Source organism: Lithobates pipiens, unplaced genomic scaffold (genome assembly GCF_037356315.1).
Source record: "Lithobates pipiens isolate NorthernLeopardFrog02 unplaced genomic scaffold, aLitPip1_a1.2 Scaffold_28, whole genome shotgun sequence".
NCBI classification, from domain to species: Eukaryota; Metazoa; Chordata; class Amphibia; order Anura; family Ranidae; genus Lithobates; species Lithobates pipiens.
The window spans coordinates 128777955-128794357 of record NW_027507789.1 but is presented as its reverse complement, the minus strand read 5'-3'; the positions used below and the strand labels follow the sequence as shown (position 1 = coordinate 128794357).

General features: G+C 39.8%; 16 non-coding genes across 16 annotated transcripts; all 16 read left to right on the top strand.

Moving 5' to 3' along the window:
* Nucleotides 1-893: 893 nt before the first annotated feature.
* On the top strand, nucleotides 894-975 carry TRNAL-UAG (transfer RNA leucine (anticodon UAG)). The gene has a single exon. It is a non-coding gene; the product is annotated as a tRNA-Leu (tRNA).
* A 573-nt stretch (nucleotides 976-1548) lies between these two features.
* TRNAL-AAG (transfer RNA leucine (anticodon AAG)) lies at nucleotides 1549-1630 on the top strand. The gene has a single exon. It is a non-coding gene; the product is annotated as a tRNA-Leu (tRNA).
* A 1538-nt stretch (nucleotides 1631-3168) lies between these two features.
* TRNAL-AAG (transfer RNA leucine (anticodon AAG)) lies at nucleotides 3169-3250 on the top strand. The gene has a single exon. It is a non-coding gene; the product is annotated as a tRNA-Leu (tRNA).
* Nucleotides 3251-4130: 880 nt separating this feature from the next.
* Nucleotides 4131-4212, top strand: TRNAL-UAG (transfer RNA leucine (anticodon UAG)). Its single transcript has one exon. It is a non-coding gene; the product is annotated as a tRNA-Leu (tRNA).
* Nucleotides 4213-4787: 575 nt separating this feature from the next.
* TRNAL-AAG (transfer RNA leucine (anticodon AAG)) lies at nucleotides 4788-4869 on the top strand. Its single transcript has one exon. It is a non-coding gene; the product is annotated as a tRNA-Leu (tRNA).
* Nucleotides 4870-5751: 882 nt separating this feature from the next.
* On the top strand, nucleotides 5752-5833 carry TRNAL-UAG (transfer RNA leucine (anticodon UAG)). Its single transcript has one exon. It is a non-coding gene; the product is annotated as a tRNA-Leu (tRNA).
* Nucleotides 5834-6407: 574 nt separating this feature from the next.
* On the top strand, nucleotides 6408-6489 carry TRNAL-AAG (transfer RNA leucine (anticodon AAG)). Its single transcript has one exon. It is a non-coding gene; the product is annotated as a tRNA-Leu (tRNA).
* An 882-nt stretch (nucleotides 6490-7371) lies between these two features.
* Nucleotides 7372-7453, top strand: TRNAL-UAG (transfer RNA leucine (anticodon UAG)). Its single transcript has one exon. It is a non-coding gene; the product is annotated as a tRNA-Leu (tRNA).
* A 573-nt stretch (nucleotides 7454-8026) lies between these two features.
* On the top strand, nucleotides 8027-8108 carry TRNAL-AAG (transfer RNA leucine (anticodon AAG)). Its single transcript has one exon. It is a non-coding gene; the product is annotated as a tRNA-Leu (tRNA).
* An 893-nt stretch (nucleotides 8109-9001) lies between these two features.
* Nucleotides 9002-9083, top strand: TRNAL-UAG (transfer RNA leucine (anticodon UAG)). The gene has a single exon. It is a non-coding gene; the product is annotated as a tRNA-Leu (tRNA).
* A 573-nt stretch (nucleotides 9084-9656) lies between these two features.
* Nucleotides 9657-9738, top strand: TRNAL-AAG (transfer RNA leucine (anticodon AAG)). The gene has a single exon. It is a non-coding gene; the product is annotated as a tRNA-Leu (tRNA).
* A 1549-nt stretch (nucleotides 9739-11287) lies between these two features.
* TRNAL-UAG (transfer RNA leucine (anticodon UAG)) lies at nucleotides 11288-11369 on the top strand. Its single transcript has one exon. It is a non-coding gene; the product is annotated as a tRNA-Leu (tRNA).
* Nucleotides 11370-12886: 1517 nt separating this feature from the next.
* Nucleotides 12887-12968, top strand: TRNAL-UAG (transfer RNA leucine (anticodon UAG)). The gene has a single exon. It is a non-coding gene; the product is annotated as a tRNA-Leu (tRNA).
* Nucleotides 12969-13543: 575 nt separating this feature from the next.
* TRNAL-AAG (transfer RNA leucine (anticodon AAG)) lies at nucleotides 13544-13625 on the top strand. The gene has a single exon. It is a non-coding gene; the product is annotated as a tRNA-Leu (tRNA).
* An 880-nt stretch (nucleotides 13626-14505) lies between these two features.
* On the top strand, nucleotides 14506-14587 carry TRNAL-UAG (transfer RNA leucine (anticodon UAG)). The gene has a single exon. It is a non-coding gene; the product is annotated as a tRNA-Leu (tRNA).
* A 575-nt stretch (nucleotides 14588-15162) lies between these two features.
* Nucleotides 15163-15244, top strand: TRNAL-AAG (transfer RNA leucine (anticodon AAG)). The gene has a single exon. It is a non-coding gene; the product is annotated as a tRNA-Leu (tRNA).
* The last annotated feature ends 1159 nt before the right edge of the window (nucleotides 15245-16403 follow it).

Sequence of the window (16403 nt, the reverse complement as noted above, 5' to 3'; positions counted from 1 at the left end):
CACTGCTGCCAAACTCTTTTTAACAAAATCCCTACCCTCTAGGGCTCAAGCTTCTCTGATCTTGCTCCTGCAATTTACTGCAGTTCCTTTCCCAACTCACTGGAATCTCAAAAAACACTTACCTCTCTGCTTTAGCAGCATTAGAAAAGCTGCAATCATTGCATGTTTTGTTTGATACATGATACATACATATAATATGCATGTTGTGCACATATTACATACATGCTACACACACTACACACATATGACATACATGTTACACACATGTGACACACGTGCTACTTACATATTACACACATAGTTCACACATATTACACAAATGTTACATACATATGATATACATGTTGCATGCATGTTACATACATGTCACACTCATGTTACACACCATTTAGACACAATTTTACACACATGTCACATGCATGTTACACATATTACACACATATAACATACATGTCATACACATCACATACATGCTACACACATATGCCATGCATGTCACACACATGTTACATTAATATGACACACATATGACATGCATGTTGCACATATCTTACATACATGTTACACACATATGGCATGCATATGACATGCATGGTACACACATGTTACATACATGTTACACATATGACACACAATACACATATGACATACATATCACACATATTACATACGTGTTACACACACATTACACAGATTATACATACATATGACATACATGTTGAATGCATGTTACATACATGTCATACACTTATGAAATACATGTTACACACGTTACATACATATGACACACATGACATACATGTTACGTACATGTCACATACAAACAATGAATGCAGAGCATGGAATGTAGACTGTCATGCCTCTTTTTAGTCCTTAGCAAGAGCACTTTCACAGGTAGCATGGCCGAGCGGTCTAAGGCGCTGGATCTAGGCTCCAGTCTCTTTGGAGGCGTGGGTTCAAATCCCACTGCTGCCAAGCTCTTTTAACAAATGCCTATCCTTGATTGCTCAAGCGTCTCTGAAGTTTCTGCTGCACTTTGCTGGCATTCCTTGCTCAACACACTGGAATCTCAGAACAGCAGCATTAGGAAATTGCATGATTTGGTTGAGAAGTCTTCCAAAAGGGCACACTTCTGATGAGATGACTAGTGAAATCTTGTCAACGTTACAAAACAAGTCCAACTAACGTGATTACCTCTCCTGTAAGCTAGATTCCACATTAACACTTTAAGTGTGCACACCAAAAAACAAGCAGTACTAATGAAAAGCTGGCACACTTTTCAGCAGAGTGCCAAGTGAACTTGCCACAGAATGCTGCACCCAAAGTCCACTCTCAAGTGTAAAGTGACCACCACCTGCTGCCTCAGAAAGAGGACTGAAACACATAAGGTGGCATCTTGGCCATCTCCGTGAAACTTCAACTACCTTTTATAATGGATAAAGTGGTGAATACTTGTAGTTTAGAGTTCTGAGGCCTCCAGCTCAAGCAATGAATGCAGAGCATGGAATGTCCCACCCGATTTTAGTCGATAACGTGTTCATTTTTATGGGTAGCATGGCCGAGCGGTCTAAGGCGCTGGATTAAGGCTCCAGTCTCTTTGGGGGCGTGGGTTCGAATCCCACTGCTGCCAAACTCCTTTTAACAAAATCCCTACCCTCTAGGGCTCAAGCTTCTCTGATCTTGCTCCTGCAATTTACTGCAGTTCCTTTCCCAACTCACTGGAATCTCAAAAAACACTTACCTCTCTGCTTTAGCAGCATTAGAAAAGTTGCAATCATTGCATGTTTTGTTTGATACATGATACATACATATAATATGCATGTTGTGCACATATTACATACATGCTACACACACTACACACATATGACATACATGTTACACACATGTGACACACGTGCTACTTACATATTACACACATAGTTCACACATATTACACAAATGTTACATACATATGATATACATGTTGCATGCATGTTACATACATGTCACACTCATGTTACACACCATTTAGACACAATTTTACACACATGTCACATGCATGTTACACATATTACACACATATAACATACATGTCATACACATCACATACATGCTACACACATATGCCATGCATGTCACACACATGTTACATGAATATGACACACATATGACATGCATGTTGCACATATCTTACATACATGTTACACACATATGGCATGCATATGACATGCATGGTACACACATGTTACATACATGTTACACATATGACACACAATACACATATGGCATACATATCACACATATTACATACGTGTTACACACATATTACACAGATTATACATACATATGACATACATGTTGAATGCATGTTACATACATGTCATACACTTATGAAATACATGTTACACACGTTACATACATATGACACACATGACATACATGTTACGTACATGTCACATACAAACAATGAATGCAGAGCATGGAATGTAGACTGTCATGCCTCTTTTTAGTCCTTAGCAAGAGCACTTTCACAGGTAGCATGGCCGAGCATTCTAAGGCGCTGGATTTAGGCTCCAGTCTCTTTGGAGGCGTGGGTTCAAATCCCACTGCTGCCAAGCTCTTTTAACAAATGCCTATCCTTGATTGCTCAAGCGTCTCTGAAGTTTCTGCTGCACTTTGCTGGCATTCCTTGCTCAACACACTGGAATCTCAGAACAGCAGCATTAGGAAATTGCATGATTTGGTTGAGAAGTCTTCCAAAAGGGCACACTTTTGATGAGATGACTAGTGAAATCTTGTCAACGTTACAAAACAAGTCCAACTGAACGTGGTTACCTCTCCTGTAAGCTAGATTCCACATTAACACTTTAAGTGTGGACACCAAAAAACAAGCAGTACTAATGAAAAGCTGGCACACTTTTCAGCAGAGTGCCAAGTGAACTTGCCACAGAATGCTGCACCCAAAGTCCACTCTCAAGTGTAAAGTGACCACCACCTGCTGCCTCAGAAAGAGGACTGAAACACATAAGGTGGCATCTTGGCCATCTCCGTGAAACTTTAACTACCTTTTATAATGGATAAAGTGGTGAATACTTGTAGTTTAGAGTTCTGAGGCCTCCAGCTCAAGCAATGAATGCAGAGCATGGAATGTCCCACCCGATTTTAGTCGATAACGTGTTCATTTTTATGGGTAGCATGGCCGAGCGGTCTAAGGCGCTGGATTAAGGCTCCAGTCTCTTTGGGGGCGTGGGTTCGAATCCCACTGCTGCCAAACTCCTTTTAACAAAATCCCTACCCTCTAGGGCTCAAGCTTCTCTGATCTTGCTCCTGCAATTTACTGCAGTTCCTTTCCCAACTCACTGGAATCTCAAAAAACACTTACCTCTCTGCTTTAGCAGCATTAGAAAAGCTGCAATCATTGCATGTTTTGTTTGATACATGATACATACATATAATATGCATGTTGTGCACATATTACATACATGCTACACACACTACACACATATGACATACATGTTACACACATGTGACACACGTGCTACTTACATATTACACACATAGTTCACACATATTACACAAATGTTACATACATATGATATACATGTTGCATGCATGTTACATACATGTCACACTCATGTTACACACCATTTAGACACAATTTTACACACATGTCACATGCATGTTACACATATTACACACATATAACATACATTTCATACACATCACATACATGCTACACACATATGCCATGCATGTCACACACATGTTACATTAATATGACACACATATGACATGCATGTTGCACATATCTTACATACATGTTACACACATATGGCATGCATATGACATGCATGGTACACACATGTTACATACATGTTACACATATGACACACAATACACATATGGCATACATATCACACATATTACATACGTGTTACACATATTACACAGATTATACATACATATGACATACATGTTGAATGCATGTTACATACATGTCATACACTTATGAAATACATGTTACACACGTTACATACATATGACACACATGACATACATGTTACGTACATGTCACATACAAACAATGAATGCAGAGCATGGAATGTAGACTGTCATGCCTCTTTTTAGTCCTTAGCATGAGCACTTTCACAGGTAGCATGGCCGAGCGGTCTAAGGCGCTGGATTTAGGCTCCAGTCTCTTTGGAGGCGTGGGTTCAAATCCCACTGCTGCCAAGCTCTTTTAACAAATGCCTATCCTTGATTGCTCAAGCGTCTCTGAAGTTTCTGCTGCACTTTGCTGGCATTCCTTTGCTCAACACACTGGAATCTCAGAACAGCAGCATTAGGAAATTGCATGCTTTGGTTGAGAAGTCTTCCAAAAGGGCACACTTTTGATGAGATGACTAGTGAAATCTTGTCAACGTTACAAAACAAGTCCAACTGAACGTGATTACCTCTCCTGTAAGCTAGATTCCACATTAACACTTTAAGTGTGGACACCAAAAAACAAGCAGTACTAATGAAAAGCTGGCACACTTTTCAGCAGAGTGCCAAGTGAACTTGCCACAGAATGCTGCACCCAAAGTCCACTCTCAAGTGTAAAGTGACCACCACCTGCTGCCTCAGAAAGAGGACTGAAACACATAAGGTGGCATCTTGGCCATCTCCGTGAAACTTTAACTACCTTTTATAATGGATAAAGTGGTGAATACTTGTAGTTTAGAGTTCTGAGGCCTCCAGCTCAAGCAATGAATGCAGAGCATGGAATGTCCCACCCGATTTTAGTCGATAACGTGTTCATTTTTATGGGTAGCATGGCCGAGCGGTCTAAGGCGCTGGATTAAGGCTCCAGTCTCTTTGGGGGCGTGGGTTCGAATCCCACTGCTGCCAAACTCCTTTTAACAAAATCCCTACCCTCTAGGGCTCAAGCTTCTCTGATCTTGCTCCTGCAATTTACTGCAGTTTCTTTCCCAACTCACTGGAATCTCAAAAAACACTTACCTCTCTGCTTTAGCAGCATTAGAAAAGCTGCAATCATTGCATGTTTTGTTTGATACATGATACATACATATAATATGCATGTTGTGCACATATTACATACATGCTACACACACTACACACATATGACATACATGTTACACAAATGTGACACACGTGCTACTTACATATTACACACATAGTTCACACATATTACACAAATGTTACATACATATGATATACATGTTGCATGCATGTTACATACATGTCACACTCGTGTTACACACCATTTAGACACAATTTTACACACATGTCACATGCATGTTACACATATTACACACATATAACATACATGTCATACACATCACATACATGCTACACACATATGCCATGCATGTCACACACATGTTACATTAATATGACACACATATGACATGCATGTTGCACATATCTTACATACATGTTACACACATATGGCATGCATATGACATGCATGGTACACACATGTTACATACATGTTACACATATGACACACAATACACATATGGCATACATATCACACATATTACATACGTGTTACACACATATTACACAGATTATACATACATATGACATACATGTTGAATGCATGTTACATACATGTCATACACTTATGAAATACATGTTACACACGTTACATACATATGACACACATGACATACATGTTACGTACATGTCACATACAAACAATGAATGCAGAGCATGGAATGTAGACTGTCATGCCTCTTTTTAGTCCTTAGCAAGAGCACTTTCACAGGTAGCATGGCCGAGCGGTCTAAGGCGCTGGATTTAGGCTCCAGTCTCTTTGGAGGCGTGGGTTCAAATCCCACTGCTGCCAAGCTCTTTTAACAAATGCCTATCCTTGATTGCTCAAGCGTCTCTGAAGTTTCTGCTGCACTTTGCTGGCATTCCTTGCTCAACACACTGGAATCTCAGAACAGCAGCATTAGGAAATTGCATGCTTTGGTTGAGAAGTCTTCCAAAAGGGCACACTTCTGATGAGATGACTAGTGAAATCTTGTCAACGTTACAAAACAAGTCCAACTAACGTGATTACCTCTCCTGTAAGCTAGATTCCACATTAACACTTTAAGTGTGCACACCAAAAAACAAGCAGTACTAATGAAAAGCTGGCACACTTTTCAGCAGAGTGCCAAGTGAACTTGCCACAGAATGCTGCACCCAAAGTCCACTCTCAAGTGTAAAGTGACCACCACCTGCTGCCTCAGAAAGAGGACTGAAACACATAAGGTGGCATCTTGGCCATCTCCGTGAAACTTCAACTACCTTTTATAATGGATAAAGTGGTGAATACTTGTAGTTTAGAGTTCTGAGGCCTCCAGCTCAAGCAATGAATGCAGAGCATGGAATGTCCCACCCGATTTTAGTCGATAACGTGTTCATTTTTTATGGGCAGCATGGCCGAGCGGTCTAAGGCGCTGGATTAAGGCTCCAGTCTCTTTGGAGGCATGGGTTCAAATCCCACTGCTGCCAAACTCCTTTTAACAAAATCCCTACCCTCTAGGGCTCAAGCTTCTCTGATCTTGCTCCTGCAATTTACTGCAGTTCCTTTCCCAACTCACTGGAATCTCAAAAAACACTTACCTCTCTGCTTTAGCAGCATTAGAAAAGTTGCAATCATTGCATGTTTTGTTTGATACATGATACATACATATAATATGCATGTTGTGCACATATTACATACATGCTACACACACTACACACATATGACATACATGTTACACACATGTGACACATGTGCTACTTACATATTACACACATAGTTCACACATATTACACAAATGTTACATACATATGATATACATGTTGCATGCATGTTACATACATGTCACACTCATGTTACACACCATTTAGACACAATTTTACACACATGTCACATGCATGTTACACATATTACACACATATAACATACATGTCATACACATCACATACATGCTACACACATATGCCATGCATGTCACACACATGTTACATTAATATGACACACATATGACATGCATGTTGCACATATCTTACATACATGTTACACACATATGGCATGCATATGACATGCATGGTACACACATGTTACATACATGTTACACATATGACACACAATACACATATGGCATACATATCACACATATTACATACGTGTTACACACATATTACACAGATTATACATACATATGACATACATGTTGAATGCATGTTACATACATGTCATACACTTATGAAATACATGTTACACACGTTACATACATATGACACACATGACATACATGTTACGTACATGTCACATACAAACAATGAATGCAGAGCATGGAATGTAGACTGTCATGCCTCTTTTTAGTCCTTAGCAAGAGCACTTTCACAGGTAGCATGGCCGAGCGGTCTAAGGCGCTGGATTTAGGCTCCAGTCTCTTTGGAGGCGTGGGTTCAAATCCCACTGCTGCCAAGCTCTTTTAACAAATGCCTATCCTTGATTGCTCAAGCGTCTCTGAAGTTTCTGCTGCACTTTGCTGGCATTCCTTGCTCAACACACTGGAATCTCAGAACAGCAGCATTAGGAAATTGCATGCTTTGGTTGAGAAGTCTTCCAAAAGGGCACACTTCTGATGAGATGACTAGTGAAATCTTGTCAACGTTACAAAACAAGTCCAACTAACGTGATTACCTCTCCTGTAAGCTAGATTCCACATTAACACTTTAAGTGTGCACACCAAAAAACAAGCAGTACTAATGAAAAGCTGGCACACTTTTCAGCAGAGTGCCAAGTGAACTTGCCACAGAATGCTGCACCCAAAGTCCACTCTCAAGTGTAAAGTGACCACCACCTGCTGCCTCAGAAAGAGGACTGAAACACATAAGGTGGCATCTTGGCCATCTCCGTGAAACTTCAACTACCTTTTATAATGGATAAAGTGGTGAATACTTGTAGTTTAGAGTTCTGAGGCCTCCAGCTCAAGCAATGAATGCAGAGCATGGAATGTCCCACCCGATTTTAGTCGATAACGTGTTCATTTTTATGGGTAGCATGGCCGAGCGGTCTAAGGCGCTGGATTAAGGCTCCAGTCTCTTTGGGGGCGTGGGTTCGAATCCCACTGCTGCCAAACTCCTTTTAACAAAATCCCTACCCTCTAGGGCTCAAGCTTCTCTGATCTTGCTCCTGCAATTTACTGCAGTTCCTTTCCCAACTCACTGGAATCTCAAAAAACACTTACCTCTCTGCTTTAGCAGCATTAGAAAAGCTGCAATCATTGAATGTTTTGTTTGATACATGATACATACATATAATATGCATGTTGTGCACATATTACATACATGCTACACACACTACACACATATGACATACATGTTACACACATGTGACACACGTGCTACTTACATATTACACACATAGTTCACACATATTACACAAATGTTACATACATATGATATACATGTTGCATGCATGTTACATACATGTCACACTCATGTTACACACCATTTAGACACAATTTTACACACATGTCACATGCATGTTACACATATTACACACATATAACATACATTTCATACACATCACATACATGCTACACACATATGCCATGCATGTCACACACATGTTACATGAATATGACACACATATGACATGCATGTTGCACATATCTTACATACATGTTACACACATATGGCATGCATATGACATGCATGGTACACACATGTTACATACATGTTACATACATGTTACACATATGACACACAATACACATATGGCATACATATCACACATATTACATACGTGTTACACACATATTACACAGATTATACATACATATGACATACATGTTGAATGCATGTTACATACATGTCATACACTTATGAAATACATGTTACACACGTTACATACATATGACACACATGACATACATGTTACGTACATGTCACATACAAACAATGAATGCAGAGCATGGAATGTAGACTGTCATGCCTCTTTTTAGTCCTTAGCAAGAGCACTTTCACAGGTAGCATGGCCGAGCGGTCTAAGGCGCTGGATTTAGGCTCCAGTCTCTTTGGAGGCGTGGGTTCAAATCCCACTGCTGCCAAGCTCTTTTAACAAATGCCTATCCTTGATTGCTCAAGCGTCTCTGAAGTTTCTGCTGCACTTTGCTGGCATTCCTTGCTCAACACACTGGAATCTCAGAACAGCAGCATTAGGAAATTGCATGCTTTGGTTGAGAAGTCTTCCAAAAGGGCACACTTCTGATGAGATGACTAGTGAAATCTTGTCAACGTTACAAAACAAGTCCAACTAACGTGATTACCTCTCCTGTAAGCTAGATTCCACATTAACACTTTAAGTGTGGACACCAAAAAACAAGCAGTACTAATGAAAAGCTGGCACACTTTTCAGCAGAGTGCCAAGTGAACTTGCCACAGAATGCTGCACCCAAAGTCCACTCTCAAGTGTAAAGTGACCACCACCTGCTGCCTCAGAAAGAGGACTGAAACACATAAGGTGGCATCTTGGCCATCTCCGTGAAACTTCAACTACCTTTTATAATGAATAAAGTGGTGAATACTTGTAGTTTAGAGTTCTGAGGCCTCCAGCTCAAGCAATGAATGCAGAGCATGGAATGTCCCACCCGATTTTAGTCGATAACGTGTTCAGTTTTATGGGTAGCATGGCCGAGCGGTCTAAGGCGCTGGATTAAGGCTCCAGTCTCTTTGGGGGCGTGGGTTCGAATCCCACTGCTGCCAAACGCCTTTTAACAAAATCCCTACCCTCTAGGGCTCAAGCTTCTCTGATCTTGCTCCTGCAATTTACTGCAGTTCCTTTCCCAACTCACTGGAATCTCAAAAAACACTTACCTCTCTGCTTTAGCAGCATTAGAAAAGTTGCAATCATTGCATGTTTTGTTTGATACATGATACATACATATAATATGCATGTTGTGCACATATTACATACATGCTACACACACTACACACATATGACATACATGTTACACACATGTGACACATGTGCTACTTACATATTACACACATAGTTCACACATATTACACAAATGTTACATACATATGATATACATGTTGCATGCATGTTACATACATGTCACACTCATGTTACACACCATTTAGACACAATTTTACACACATGTCACATGCATGTTACACATATTACACACATATAACATACATGTCATACACATCACATACATGCTACACACATATGCCATGCATGTCACACACATGTTACATTAATATGACACACATATGACATGCATGTTGCACATATCTTACATACATGTTACACACATATGGCATGCATATGACATGCATGGTACACACATGTTACATACATGTTACACATATGACACACAATACACATATGGCATACATATCACACATATTACATACGTGTTACACACATATTACACAGAATCCCTACCCTCTAGGGCTCAAGCTTCTCTGATCTTGCTCCTGCAATTTACTGCAGTTCCTTTCCCAACTCACTGGAATCTCAAAAAACACTTACCTCTCTGCTTTAGCAGCATTAGAAAAGTTGCAATCATTGCATGTTTTGTTTGATACATGATACATACATATAATATGCATGTTGTGCACATATTACATACATGCTACACACACTACACACATATGACATACATGTTACACACATGTGACACATGTGCTACTTACATATTACACACATAGTTCACACATATTACACAAATGTTACATACATATGATATACATGTTGCATGCATGTTACATACATGTCACACTCATGTTACACACCATTTAGACACAATTTTACACACATGTCACATGCATGTTACACATATTACACACATATAACATACATGTCATACACATCACATACATGCTACACACATATGCCATGCATGTCACACACATGTTACATTAATATGACACACATATGACATGCATGTTGCACATATCTTACATACATGTTACACACATATGGCATGCATATGACATGCATGGTACACACATGTTACATACATGTTACACATATGACACACAATACACATATGGCATACATATCACACATATTACATACGTGTTACACACATATTACACAGATTATACATACATATGACATACATGTTGAATGCATGTTACATACATGTCATACACTTATGAAATACATGTTACACACGTTACATACATATGACACACATGACATACATGTTACGTACATGTCACATACAAACAATGAATGCAGAGCATGGAATGTAGACTGTCATGCCTCTTTTTAGTCCTTAGCAAGAGCACTTTCACAGGTAGCATGGCCGAGCGGTCTAAGGCGCTGGATTTAGGCTCCAGTCTCTTTGGAGGCGTGGGTTCAAATCCCACTGCTGCCAAGCTCTTTTAACAAATGCCTATCCTTGATTGCTCAAGCGTCTCTGAAGTTTCTGCTGCACTTTGCTGGCATTCCTTTGCTCAACACACTGGAATCTCAGAACAGCAGCATTAGGAAATTGCATGATTTGGTTGAGAAGTCTTCCAAAAGGGCACACTTCTGATGAGATGACTAGTGAAATCTTGTCAACGTTACAAAACAAGTCCAACTGAATGTGATTACCTCTCCTGTAAGCTAGATTCCACATTAACACTTTAAGTGTGGACACCAAAAAACAAGCAGTACTAATGAAAAGCTGGCACACTTTTCAGCAGAGTGCCAAGTGAACTTGCCACAGAATGCTGCACCCAAAGTCCACTCTCAAGTGTAAAGTGACCACCACCTGCTGCCTCAGAAAGAGGACTGAAACACATAAGGTGGCATCTTGGCCATCTCCGTGAAACTTCAACTACCTTTTATAATGGATAAAGTGGTGAATACTTGTAGTTTAGAGTTCTGAGGCCTCCAGCTCAAGCAATGAATGCAGAGCATGGAATGTCCCACCCGATTTTAGTCAATAACGTGTTCATTTTTATGGGTAGCATGGCCGAGCAGTCTAAGGCCCTGGATTAAGGCTCCAGTCTCTTTGGGGGCATGGGTTCGAATCCCACTGCTGCCAAACTCCTTTCAACAAAATCCCTACCCTCTAGGGCTCAAGCTTCTCTGATCTTGCTCCTGCAATTTACTGCAGTTCCTTTCCCAACTCACTGGAATCTCAAAAAACACTTACCTCTCTGCTTTAGCAGCATTAGAAAAGCTGCAATCATTGCATGTTTTGTTTGATACATGATACATACATATAATATGCATGTTGTGCACATATTACATACATGCTACACACACTACACACATATGACATACATGTTACACACATGTGACACACGTGCTACTTACATATTACACACATAGTTCACACATATTACACAAATGTTACATACATATGATATACATGTTGCATGCATGTTACATACATGTCACACTCATGTTACACACCATTTAGACACAATTTTACACACATGTCACATGCATGTTACACATATAACATACATGTCATACACATCACATACATGCTACACACATATGCCATGCATGTCACACACATGTTACATTAATATGACACACATATGACATGCATGTTGCACATATCTTACATACATGTTACACACATATGGCATGCATATGACATGCATGGTACACACATGTTACATACATGTTACACATATGACACACAATACACATATGGCATACATATCACACATATTACATACGTGTTACACACATATTACACAGATTATACATACATATTGAATGCATGTTACATACATGTCATACACTTATGAAATACATGTTACACACGTTACATACATATGACACACATGACATACATGTTACGTACATGTCACATACAAACAATGAATGCAGAGCATGGAATGTAGACTGTTGTGCCTCTTTTTAGTCCTTAGCAAGAGCACTTTCACAGGTAGCATGGCCGAGCGTTCTAAGGCGCTGGATTTAGGCTCCAGTCTCTTTGGAGGCGTGGGTTCAAATCCCACTGCTGCCAAGCTCTTTTAACAAATGCCTATCCTTGATTGCTCAAGCGTCTCTGAAGTTTCTGCTGCACTTTGCTGGCATTCCTTGCTCAACACACTGGAATCTCAGAACAGCAGCATTAGGAAATTGCATGATTTGGTTGAGAAGTCTTCCAAAAGGGCACACTTTTGATGAGATGACTAGTGAAATCTTGTCAACGTTACAAAACAAGTCCAACTGAACGTGATTACCTCTCCTGTAAGCTAGATTCCACATTAACACTTTAAGTGTGGACACCAAAAAACAAGCAGTACTAATGAAAAGCTGGCACACTTTTCAGCAGAGTGCCAAGTGAACTTGCCACAGAATGCTGCACCCAAAGTCCACTCTCAAGTGTAAAGTGACCACCACCTGCTGCCTCAGAAAGAGGACTGAAACACATAAGGTGGCATCTTGGCCATCTCCGTGAAACTTCAACTACCTTTTATAATGGATAAAGTGGTGAATACTTGTAGTTTAGAGTTCTGAGGCCTCCAGCTCAAGCAATGAATGCAGAGCATGGAATGTCCCACCTGATTTTAGTCAATAACGTGTTCATTTTTTATGGGTAGCATGGCCGAGCGGTCTAAGGCGCTGGATTAAGGCTCCAGTCTCTTTGGGGGCATGGGTTCGAATCCCACTGCTGCCAAACTCCTTTTAACAAAATCCCTACCCTCTAGGGCTCAAGCTTCTCTGATCTTGCTCCTGCAATTTACTGCAGTTCCTTTCCCAACTCACTGGAATCTCAAAAAACACTTACCTCTCTGCTTTAGCAGCATTAGAAAAGCTGCAATCATTGCATGTTTTGTTTGATACATGATACATACATATAATATGCATGTTGTGCACATATTACATACATGCTACACACACTACACACATATGACATACATGTTACACACATGTGACACACGTGCTACTTACATATTACACACATAGTTCACACATATTACACAAATGTTACATACATATGATATACATGTTGCATGCATGTTACATACATGTCACACTCATGTTACACACCATTTAGACACAATTTTACACACATGTCACATGCATGTTACACATATTACACACATATAACATACATTTCATACACATCACATACATGCTACACACATATGCCATGCATGTCACACACATGTTACATTAATATGACACACATATGACATGCATGTTGCACATATCTTACATACATGTTACACACATATGGCATGCATATGACATGCATGGTACACACATGTTACATACATGTTACACATATGACACACAATACACATATGGCATACATATCACACATATTACATACGTGTTACACATATTACACAGATTATACATACATATGACATACATGTTGAATGCATGTTACATACATGTCATACACTTATGAAATACATGTTACACACGTTACATACATATGACACACATGACATACATGTTACGTACATGTCACATACAAACAATGAATGCAGAGCATGGAATGTAGACTGTCATGCCTCTTTTTAGTCCTTAGCAAGAGCACTTTCACAGGTAGCATGGCCGAGCGGTCTAAGGCGCTGGATTTAGGCTCCAGTCTCTTTGGAGGCGTGGGTTCAAATCCCACTGCTGCCAAGCTCTTTTAACAAATGCCTATCCTTGATTGCTCAAGCGTCTCTGAAGTTTCTGCTGCACTTTGCTGGCATTCCTTTGCTCAACACACTGGAATCTCAGAACAGCAGCATTAGGAAATTGCATGCTTTGGTTGAGAAGTCTTCCAAAAGGGCACACTTTTGATGAGATGACTAGTGAAATCTTGTCAACGTTACAAAACAAGTCCAACTGAACGTGATTACCTCTCCTGTAAGCTAGATTCCACATTAACACTTTAAGTGTGGACACCAAAAAACAAGCAGTACTAATGAAAAGCTGGCACACTTTTCAGCAGAGTGCCAAGTGAACTTGCCACAGAATGCTGCACCCAAAGTCCACTCTCAAGTGTAAAGTGACCACCACCTGCTGCCTCAGAAAGAGGACTGAAACACATAAGGTGGCATCTTGGCCATCTCCGTGAAACTTTAACTACCTTTTATAATGGATAAAGTGGTGAATACTTGTAGTTTAGAGTTCTGAGGCCTCCAGCTCAAGCAATGAATGCAGAGCATGGAATGTCCCACCCGATTTTAGTCGATAACGTGTTCATTTTTATGGGTAGCATGGCCGAGCGGTCTAAGGCGCTGGATTAAGGCTCCAGTCTCTTTGGGGGCGTGGGTTCGAATCCCACTGCTGCCAAACTCCTTTTAACAAAATCCCTACCCTCTAGGGCTCAAGCTTCTCTGATCTTGCTCCTGCAATTTACTGCAGTTCCTTTCCCAACTCACTGGAATCTCAAAAAACACTTACCTCTCTGCTTTAGCAGCATTAGAAAAGCTGCAATCATTGCATGTTTTGTTTGATACATGATACATACATATAATATGCATGTTGTGCACATATTACATACATGCTACACACACTACACACATATGACATACATGTTACACAAATGTGACACACGTGCTACTTACATATTACACACATAGTTCACACATATTACACAAATGTTACATACATATGATATACATGTTGCATGCATGTTACATACATGTCACACTCGTGTTACACACCATTTAGACACAATTTTACACACATGTCACATGCATGTTACACATATTACACACATATAACATACATGTCATACACATCACATACATGCTACACACATATGCCATGCATGTCACACACATGTTACATTAATATGACACACATATGACATGCATGTTGCACATATCTTACATACATGTTACACACATATGGCATGCATATGACATGCATGGTACACACATGTTACATACATGTTACACATATGACACACAATACACATATGGCATACATATCACACATATTACATACGTGTTACACACATATTACACAGAATCCCTACCCTCTAGGGCTCAAGCTTCTCTGATCTTGCTCCTGCAATTTACTGCAGTTCCTTTCCCAACTCACTGGAATCTCAAAAAACACTTACCTCTCTGCTTTAGCAGCATTAGAAAAGCTGCAATCATTGCATGTTTTGTTTGATACATGATACATACATATAATATGCATGTTGTGCACATATTACATACATGCTACACACACTACACACATATGACATACATGTTACACACATGTGACACACGTGCTACTTACATATTACACACATAGTTCACACATATTACACAAATGTTACATACATATGATATACATGTTGCATGCATGTTACATACATGTCACACTCATGTTACACACCATTTAGACACAATTTTACACACATGTCACATGCATGTTACACATATAACATACATGTCATACACATCACATACATGCTACACACATATGCCATGCATGTCACACACATGTTACATTA